The sequence below is a fragment of the Symsagittifera roscoffensis genome, chromosome 4, assembly GCF_963678635.1.
Source record: "Symsagittifera roscoffensis chromosome 4, txSymRosc1.1, whole genome shotgun sequence".
NCBI lineage: Eukaryota > Metazoa > Xenacoelomorpha > Acoela > Convolutidae > Symsagittifera > Symsagittifera roscoffensis.
In genome coordinates, this window is record NC_087065.1 from 61504146 (window position 1) to 61515532 (window position 11387).

General features: G+C 34.8%; 1 protein-coding gene across 1 annotated transcript in view; it reads right to left on the reverse strand.

The window, feature by feature from the left end:
• Positions 1-11387, reverse strand: part of LOC134845134 (26S proteasome non-ATPase regulatory subunit 1-like) — a 428069-nt gene that overhangs the window by 129314 nt on the left and 287368 nt on the right. The gene's annotated exons all lie outside the window — the stretch shown is intronic.

An 11387-nucleotide genomic window follows, 5' to 3' on the forward strand; every position in this document is an offset into this window, starting at 1 on the left:
AATAGCAACCCGGGTTGACCAGAAGTCGCAATCTTAGAACTTTGCTGATCGACATTTATTTGTTTCGATGGTAGAAAGAAAAATTAATTCAAAATAGAAAAATTAATAGAAAGATTAATTCAAAATAGAAAGAAAAATTAATTCACTTTGTATCTATTTTGAATTAATTTTTCTTTCTACCATCGAAACAAATAAATGTCGATCATCAACTTAAGAAAGAAGAAAGAACAAAAAAACGATTTCTCCGTATCATCATTTCAGATTCAGAGTAAGAAGTTTGAAAAAAAAACAACAAACTGTACAATAGCAACCCGGGTTGACCAGAAGTCGCAATCTTAGAACTTTTCGTATAAAAATTTTACAACTTCCTACAAATTAGCTCTATGGCTCTTAAAAGATTAAAAAAAATTTTTAAATAAGAAATGTGAAAGACAATGAATTTTGTTGCAAGAAAGCTGTAATATAGGAACTTTCCTTTAAATATTTTTTATAAAAATTTCGAATGTTTATTTAAAATTTTTTAAACCAATTTGAAAATGATCCGTTCTAGCAGAGTACAATAACGGTAACTCGTAGGCCAAACGACTCGTTTTGCTGCATGAGTTTACAGAAAAAAAACCACTAATTTTGTAGAGTCAATTTTTGCTTAAAACTGGAAATGTTTTCGATAGATACTTGAACCCGACCAACTTTGAAATTATTCGTCAAAGTTGATTTCTATTGTCTCCAAAAAAATTTCAAACTGCTAGTTAAGCATAATTAGGCTATAAATAAACAAAAAAAGAGAAATTTTTTTTTTTGGATTTTTTGGTTTGAAAATCATACATTATAATCACTCTTTAATTATTCTTACATGCTTAAATTTGGAAAAAATCCCAAATCGATTTTTTTCTATTTTTATGGTATAGAAACACATTCAAAATATTTCTGGCTATGTTTTGAAATTTGGGACAAAGTGAATATCCTGGCACTTTTCTGATAAGAAAAATGTTAGATAGCGGAAATTTCCTACAAATCTTACCAGAAGTTCTAAGACAGGGTAATTTTTTGTAGGATGGTCAACCCAGGACCTCACTTTATGGAAAACGACTCGGAATGAACAGATAACGGAAGTAATAACCATTTTCAAACCTGTCCTATCATATTTCAATATGTATTTTCAACACTTTATGGAGAAGAAAAATAAGATTTTGTTAATTTTTTTTTGCATAAAGGGACTCAATAAAACTATCATATGATAGAAGCACAACCACGCAAATCTGTACTGAGCTCTCAACGCCTACCGCGCAGTGAACCCGAGTTGAATTGAAATTTTAAAATTACCAAGATGAGTTGTTTTGCGTTTCTTTTTGTTTTCCAATGTTTTGCTTAAACAAGGCCTACTTTGCACAATCACGATTTTTTGCACAATCACAATTATTTGAGAGAAGGAAAAACAGGTGAAAAACATCATTTTAGAATTACGCGGAACTCAAAAACTTGGTTTCAAATTCAAATTTTTTGCTTGTTACTGAGTTAGGGAATCTGAATTTTCAGATAGGACTGAACACAGACTTTCCTGAAAACAGTGTAAATATGGGCACCTCTAAATCTCAGAGAGTGTTTTTCAAAGTTGCATTTACAGAAAGCAAGTTTCAAGGTTATGTTTATAGAACTCATAGTCTTCCGCGCAAAACTTTGAAACAAAAATTTATCGTTCAAAGCCACCTCTGAGAGAAGCCAATTTATTGAGTCCAAGGAAAATTCAACAATTCATACACATTCGTTTCAAATACAGTCAAAATTCCATTCGCCTGAAAAGTTCATCAATTTGTATCGCTTTGCCTTCTGAAGTGTAATAAGTTGAGGTTTTTTTCTGCAGCAAATAATATGGTGTCAATGAACAAAATTAGCACATCCATAAGTAAGGGCACTACACTGCATGATTGATTTTACCTTGCTATTATTTTAATTGAGAAGTTTCGATCTTGGGACAAAATGATTTAGTTCACTAATAGTTCCACTTCTCTGCTACCATTCTGAGAGTCTTTACTACACAAAGCATCACGAAATTTAAACGACAAAATCTGATCATTGTTTATTCTGAAATAATTGCACGAATTTTTAGTGCTTACACAAATGTTTTCAAAGCTTCCAGATAATTGAGCGTTGTGTTGGAAGCACTCGATTCTTTATGTCGTTTAAATACAAAAGTGGTCCTACTGTAGACCCCTGTGTTTTATCACACTCAACTTTAAGCCACAAAAAATGGCATTTGCTAATTTGACACACAGCAAACTATTCAAGGAATAGCTTTTGAAACAGTTAATTATTTTTTTTACAATAACTTCTTACGACCCAAGAAAACCACCATTTGATAGGAGTGCAGCAAAGCAAATATGTTTTGGGCTCTCAACAACTAAAATGAGTGGAGCCGAATCGAAGAGTGGAAGTCAACACGGTTTGCCTGGGTGAATAAATGACAAGCAAACAATGTTTTTTTTTTAAAAAAAATCAAAATTAACTGTTTTTTTTTTGTTTTCATTTTGCTTACTGATATCATTTCTGGAGACATTTAGGTGAAGAGGCGTTTTTTGCACAATCACAATTTTTAGCTGTCAAAGAAATGATAGTAGCACAGGTTCAAAATTAAGCGAGAAAAAAATAGTAAATGAACATCAATTTACTCAAATTGGAATTTTAAAACTTGGTTTTCAACTAAAAAACTTGCTATTCTGACACTAAATTTGAATCCTTGGTGTTTTTTTCTGTGAATTCATTGTTTTTTGAATTTTGTTTTCAAAGTAAAAAATAGCGAATGGGTGGACTCTTAAATTGTTCTTCAGTTAGAAAACTGAATTTTGAGAAAGGACTGAACTTCAATTTTCCTTAAAAAAAGTTATAAAAATAGGCACTTCTAAATCTCAAGGAGTGTTTTTCAACATCGCGTCCACAAACAGTAACAAAAACATGGTTCAAAGCCAAGTCTATATTAAGCCGATTAATTGAGAGCACGACAAACTTCAACAACTCACAATATGTATTTCAAATACAGACGTCTCTCTTCGCTTTATGACTTCTGAAGTGTATGAATTTAAGATTTTTTTCTCCCGCTCATAAATTGGCTTCAATGTAGCGAAATTACATCATCCTAAGACGAGGACAGCATCCATACTCCATGATAAGTTTTACGAAGCTATAAAAAAATAAGAAGGTGCGATCTTGAGACACAACGTCTTAGTTAACTGATAATTCCACTATATTTTTCGAGTTTCATCACTACTTGGGCAACATGACATGTAAACAATAAACGTTGATCATTTTTTTCTTAAATAATTGCACTAAATTTCTGTACTTAACCAATTTTTTCAACCGCCTTTTTATAATTCAGCTTAAGTCTGTTGGCATATAACCAAAAAAAATCAGTTCAGTATTTTTTTTGCTTATTTGCTAAACTTGAAATAATATCATGTCCTGCCATTATTGATGCTATTTGAACAAATATAGGACATTTCACTTGATTCGGAATTACTGTTTTACAGAAGTCAACACAGGAATTGAGCACGGGAGTATTGATCTAATAATTACTTTTCCCAGCTAATTCCTTCAACAGTATACAGGATGACGTAACTATGCAACACAATTTGTTGAATTTCTTCACGACCTCCACCCGGGTGTTTCTGTAAAAAGTTTCAAGTAAGGGTGGGTGATGCGGGCAGAAATCATTATAATTTTAATTCAGCTTCAGTGGTCGATTCTCGATGCATTTAAAAATTAAAGATATAAACCAATATAGAAAATAACTTCATTGAAAATTACAAATTTTTATTTGAAAAATACATTTATTTAAGAAATAGTTTTTGGCGTTGATGGAGTTTGCCGCTGAGTTTCGCGGCGTCAATGAAGTTATTAAGTTTCCAAGATCCAGTAAGATTTCAGCTCTTTTGTTTAGAGCCGGTTTAGTCATACTGAAGATGTTAGATAATTAATTGTTTCTCTGTTTCAACGAATGTATGTCGATACGGATAATTTTATTCAGTGTGATGCAAGGCCCAGCCTGCATCGAACATGCATAGGAACTTCCAATACATCGCCACCCTTAGTTTGACTTGCTAAAAACGCTTTCAGATGATGAAATTTAAGAACAGTTCAGACTAGATGGAACCATATTGAGATTTTACGTCCAGTAACATACGAACATAGAGATAGCAGCATTGTAGGGTCTTTTCTATGAACGCAGAGATAGCAGCGATGTTGGGCCCCCACATTTATATAGTGTTTTTTTTTATAGCGAAATGAGGGGACGACCCGGGTCGAGGTGCTCACTTTATGATTCGACCGTCTCGGCCAAAAATTGGTGTGTTTCGACCCTCTCGACCAAAAATTGGTGTCTTTCGACCGTCTCGACCAAATTTGGCATATTTCGGCCATGGTCGACCGAAACAAATGTGCTCGACCCAAGCAAGACATGTTTCGACCGTGCTCGACCGAATTTGGGTATGCTTCGTCGACTTTCAAACAGCATGAGTTATTCAAATTTAAATGTTATAATTTATGCTCTTTGGGTATCATTTTACGAAGTTTTTTATCAGAATGAAATGATTGATTGAATGTAATTTAAATGCTTTGTTGAAATGAACTTTTTTTGAGCTATTTTTTCTCTTTATTTAAAATACTGGTTTGAAGTTTGAGTATAATATGGTATAATTTTACGAGATCCATTTTTGGCTGCCCAACATTAAACATTTTCTAATTTTGAGAAGTGCGCGCCGAAAAAAAACCGCAATTTTTTTTTCTTCAAATGTTATGTAAAAGTGCTTAGAACGTCATTTAAATTGCCTCTGGCGCAGACAATTTTTGAAAAAATAGTGTCATTATAGTGTTTTCAAATAGCTTGGAAAATCAAATTGGTCGACCTAAAAAGTTCGACAAAACTTTCAAGTTTTTTTTCCAAAAACTGCCCCTCTAGAAAAATTTCTGCGTACGCTACTGTTTCTGTGGAAGTATTTGGTACACGGTATACAATATACGACAAATTGTACGCAAAAACTTTTATACGCTATAAGGTTATACGACAAATTATAAGATTATACGAAACCGATAATTGATTACTCTTTTTCGTAAGACAAGGAGTTTTCATTGAAAACTGCAAAATTGATTGATATTAGGCCCGCCGCTAGGTTAACTTTAAGTCAGAATTTTTCGGGCAAAAAATAATCAAGCAGCAAAAATAACATTAAAAGAATTTGAGCGATTACGGTTATTGATTTAGGATTTTCATCTCAAGTTATATGATTTTATGTTTTTTTAATTAAAAAAATCAAAACAAACAAGCTTATATTATTTGCTTATGCGTCATTATATTTGTTTTTTGCAACCTCCAAATTATGTGTAGTCCAAATTATGTGGACCCATTGACTTCACCTTTTGAAAGAAATAACTTAAACTTCCATTATTCAGTTTTGGACATATGAATTTCGTGTCACGGAATTTGTAAGAGAAGCCAATTTTTTGAAGTTATGTTGTGTGGCAGATTACCTGACCTTGTTATAAAAACGAAAAAGCCACTATAACTGTAGAATTAGTGGCCATTTTTGCCAGTTATCACGAAATTGGTGACCAAATGTTAATCATGACAGAAGCAAAACTACGGAATACATGGTTGACCAGATACGGATTCTGCGGTTTTCGCTTAAGGTAAAATTCCCACTGGTTTTAGTCCATTTCAAATGTTTCGAATGCGGATTTGAGAGTTTCATATGCTCACACATTAGGTTTCATTAAACATACTGCGCCTAAAGATTTAACCAACCACATGAAAGTCACTCTTTAATCAATGGCATTGCCAGAAACTACTAATGAGAACTTTAGTACAATCGTTTTTTACTTAAACTCAAAACATAATTTTTTATACAGCATCAGTATCTTATGAGTTTCATAGTTTGAAAGTATAAATCATATTTTTTAATGAATGAGAGAAAGACATGACATGCCCCAACAAATAACACTACTTCATTGTTTTTTTTGCAAATCTTATGATAAGCAAAGTTTTTAAATCGTCTTTAAACTCGAAAACTATTTGTAAAACAAAAAGAGCTTTAAACAATAGTTTTTTGTTCGGAAAAAATACGAGCAAATCAACTATAATTTGAATACGAGCAAATCAAGGATAGACTTTCCTTATCTGTAGGAAATCTAACAAATGATTCTTAGTTTTTGGCTTCATTTCCATTTCGATCATTCGAAATTTAAACAAGACTGCTCGTATCAGGGTAAAGCCCTGAATGTTCTGACTGCCCATCGAAAGATCTTGAATAGTTTGTGGTAAATGAAATATTGACAAACTACGAAATGTCGTCAATATTTCTACCTAAGTAGCAGATATATTCAAACTAAGTTTGAATATATCTGCCAAATTTCATTGTTTATCAATATTTCAATTTTCAAAAATTATAACATTCAGGGCCAATGAGCTTGCCTCAATTTTGTGGTGCGGGATAATTATGGTGCGGGATAATTAGCCTCACATAAATGATTCAGGTTACGTTTTCAGCATTTTGAATAAAATCTCTAAAGTGGGCATAGATTAGTCCAGAGCATGGCCAATATGTCATTTTTAAACTGCCAGAACTTGCATAAAACTAATCGGAGATAAAATATCTTTTTATATTTGATTTCAAAAAGTCGATATCTTCAAAGGGGTATAAAAATTATTGTTATAAAACTATTAATTTGATCGCCGCAAACTGCCTGAATGAAAACCCAATCCGAACATAAATATTCAGTTTTCTTCAAAAATTAGTTCAAAAACACCCAAGCATATGTAACTCCCCGATTTCTTCGAAAGTCGGAAAAAATAGTACAGAGAAACATGTGCAAAAAAACATGTGAGCACAATTTTGACGCTTGTGATCGCAACATCTAAGTGGCTTAGGTTTCCTGGTAGAATTATCCAGCGGCGCAGTTGGAGCAGAGGGTCACCAACCGACAGCCGTTCAAACTATTTATGTTAAATTTTAATTCCGGTTTTCGAAAAAAAAGCGGAAAATTTATACTTTGGGTGGCTTTTTAAACAGTCATTTTTCGAGTTTTCAACTATGCGTCTGTTCTGCTGGAAGTTTTTATACCATCTGAAAGAGTTTGTAGCCTGGAAATTGAAAATTACATTTGACCTGTGATGTTTTTGGTGAAAGTGTAGGTTTTCAAAACTATCCTGGTTATTATTAGAAAAAGAGACTATCTATAAAGCCCTTCGTAGTTTATACTATATATAACCAGAGATATTTTTCGATATATGATCAAAATTAACCCTTCAACGGAATATGATCTATGCTCTACTAACACAGCACTTCATCGCCCGGGTCGAGGTGCTCGACTTTCTCGACCATATATCGGTATGTTTCGACTTATCAAACGAGTTTTGGTGTTTCGACTTTCTCGACCAGTTTTTCTTAAAAATTTGTATGTTCGATCCCGCATAGATCTATTTCGACTTTCTCGACTAAAGTTCAATTTGTTTCGACTTTCTCGGCCTTCTCAACCGACAATTTTAAAAAATTTGTTTGTTCGACCAACATGTATACGTTTCGACTTTCTCGACCGTTTCGATTGTGTAAGAGCATAGAGCATAATCTGTACAAGAGTAAGTTTTAATCATCTATGTATACTGTGTATTTAAAGTCCGTCTTTCAATCCAGGATTTGCGTTTCACTTTTAGTTCTATTTTTTGAATCTCAACTTGGACTTTTCCTAACATACTTGTGCTCCCCTCATCTGGGTATCTCACATAAATTTTTTTCTAACACAAATTTTTTACGCTTTGGCTGGCTCCCCTGGTTTTCAGTGCTAAATCTGTTTTTGTTTGAAAGAACCTAGATATTTAATTCGCTTTAATTTGTATTCGCTATTTTGTACATAAGTTTGGTATAAGTTTGTACAATCTTTTCCCTGTGTCGTCTTATGCCGTTAGAGACAGGGGGGGGGGGTGATCTAGGATTTTCTCGAGGGGGGGGGCGGATTTTCAAAAAAATTTCGAAAATTTTGACGACCTTTTTTTTAGGTCGACCAAATTGATTTTTCGAGCTCTCCCAAAGCACGGTTTTGTCCCTATTTTGGCCAAATTTTTTGCGCCGCAGGCAAAATTTTGAAAAAACAGGTCAAAAAAGGCGTTTTTAGGCACTTTTTGGAAAACTTTGACCGAAAAATTGCGTTTTTTTCGGCGCGCGCTCCCTTCTCAAAATTAGTATATATTGGCGCCAAAGGCGCCTTTAGAAAATTTTTAGGGTCGGTCGGCCAAAAATGGATTTCTTAAAAAGTATCAAAGGGGGGACCCTTTGGGTCGGCAGGGGGTCGAATGTTAGAGACCGCGTTAGACTTGGACACCATTATAAGTCGGATTCTTTCAGTAATTTATATGCTTTAGAGAAAAATTTCAAATTGGTCATTTAGCAGACATTGGTGAGCTGTTTGTTTTTACCTCCTCGAGTTTCAGAGCTTCTCTATCCTTGTAATGATTTCACAAAATTAATTAAAGAAAATAAAATTTCCTGCAAAAAGTTTTCATCTCGTAATTGGACTGACCAGTGCCATCTATAGCAGAGCGTTATCGACATATTCTCCCCGCCAGGACTTAGATTTACAATTAAATCTTGAACACTTACGGAGCACTAGAATATCTTCACATTGTCTTTAAGCTGATGGAAAGCCAGATGACAAGTAACAAACACTAATTTAGTTGCATAATTATACTCCAAACTCTGCTTGAATAGCATGCCAGTAATTTCTCCATCGCCTTTATACTCAATCAATTTTTACTCAATCGTGCTTGAATATCAAGCTCGAATAATCCAATGAAACTGCTGGTTAGCTCAACAACTGACTTTTTGATTTCAAATAGTTATCTTTTATTCACATATGTTAGCAACTCTATCGTTTTTCGCCCGCTCATCGGCACTCGGCGTAGCACCAAACGATTGGCTCGACGGGAGCCACATCTTCGTCTGCATGCATCTCTTGGCTGCTCTTTCTTTGAAGAACAGGAAAACACACCTGCTTCAGGTAAGGAAGCATTCTTGAGTGACTGCAAAATTCAGCTATTTGATGATGCTATCTGTTGAAAAAATCGCTGTTTTTTCTACTTTGAAACATTCCAATAATCAATCACCATGAAACTCATAAATGGTCAATAAATTTTGACTGAGACATGCCACGAAGCAAGTATGAAGAATCCGGAGCATGTATGAAACACTTATGAAGTACTGGAACATCGATTCAATGTTTTTGAACTAGATAGCCAAATACGTGCCAGCTGACGCTCAGCGCTCTCGAACCTCTTCTTGAGTAACATCAAACCAGCTTGCTAACAGACTTTGCCTTCATTTCTTACGCAGTTATGCTTGATTAATTTCAAGCTTCAAGAATCCCATGTCATTGCTAGTAAGAATGAGATCTGGTTCGTTTGTTTGAAGGTGTCATCTAGTGGCGTTTGTCATTTCTGGCCTGGTCATCGGCACTTGGAGTAGCACCCAACGGCGTTGGTTTCACTGGATCTGACTTTTCATTTAGCAGTGCCTCATAGATTGTTTGACAGAGCGTGTCCTTCAGGTAGGGAAGTCCTCCTGGATGCCAGAGAGAAAATGCAATTTGATGCTGTCATCCATTGACTAAATCTCTAACTGTCTATTCTTTCAACAAAAAAAATCTACATTTAACCACTACGGGTCTCACGCTGAGCCAGTGACGCGCTAGAAAAGAGTATAGGCTTCTGTTGATACTATACCAACAATATAGCTAACTGACAGTTGGAACAGAGTAATGAACGCAAGTAAACAGAAAAAACTTTTTGTTGAAAAAATCTCAACTTTCAAAGACAAAAATAGATGCCCTTTGAGCTCTTTGAATTTCTAGAACAATTTATGATTGGCGCTTTTTTGCTAACATGAACCCAACTTGAGAAAACTGGATAAACAGGTCAAGTTGGAGGCACTTAGCACAGTGGTAAGGCGTTCACTTTGAAATCGTCAGATCGTGTATTCGATCCCATGCCATGGCAATGATAGTGTGTGAGGACAAGCTCTCATTTGACCTCCAGCTTCAAGTCTACCACAACCTGACCAAATTTTGCTGCAATAGTGGTACCACGTAAAAATTCTAGAAGCAAAAAAAACGGCCTTTAGTCGCAAAAAACAGCTTCGCTCAGCAAAATAACACTGTCTGGAATGTGGGGAGATAATACAAGTGGACTATCCTCGACAGGACTGTTAAGGCCTACTAATAGCTCCTCTGCGATTCGCAGGAACTACAATTATTATTATTAAGTTTTTTTTTCCACTGGAAATCTAAGAATTAAATTCCACTTTCGAGACTAGAAATTGTGCACGTTTTTTTTTGCGCCATTTCCGCGTTCGTATTTGAAGAGCGTAAATTACTTAATTTTAAGCAGCAGATGAATTTCAATTGAAATCAAAAAGTGCATATATATCTAAAGGCATTCATAAATGCATTAATACGCTTGTTAGCACATCTGTAGTTATTAGAGCAATTGAAAAATTTTTCTGAAAAACAAAAAAAAATCACCCAGACCTATTAAAGTCTGCACTACGTTCATTACTCTAATCAACTAGCAAGATTACAGATTAGGAACATAATTTCACTCGTATGAACGCACGAATAATACCGTTACTAACTGAGTAGCATCGAAACTGGTTGTTCATTGCCTTTTCTTTCATTGCTTAAAGAACCATGCCTGATTAATATCAAGAATGAAGAATTCAGTGTTAATGCCAGATAGAACGAAATCTGTTTTAATGGTCTTCTTCATATGTAAGCTCCTTTTTGCTTTCGTCATTTCAAGCCTGGTTATCGTCACTTAGAGTAGCACGCAACGTAGTTGACTCGATTGGATTTGACTTTATTCATCAGTAACACATACACGCCCCTCGCTTGGCATAAAGCGACGGAGCGTGTGCTACAGATAGGGAACTCCTCCTGGGTGTCAGTGAAAGAAGGCAATTTGATGCTGTCTTCCATTGACTAAATCGCTAACTGTCTATCCTCTTCTAACTTAAAAAATTCAACAATTAATCACTAAGGGTTTCACGCTAGGCCGATGATGTGTTAGGACTATTGAAACTTATGCGGATGTTGATACTATGCCAAGATCAACTAGAAAGACTTAACATTAGGAACCTAGCGAGTAGAGATCGCATTTTCGTATGAACGCACTCCCGTACTGCTCGTATTTGTTTCAATCTGAGATATGTTTTAATCTCTTAGTTTTCCTACGCCATCCCAAGTTATTCTTCAATAGAGCATGATTTAGGCTCTAACAGAAAACTAACTAATTCTTGAAAAAAAACGTTTTCGGAATAATGACTTATGAAAACGTTTTCGGATCAACCATGGTTTTT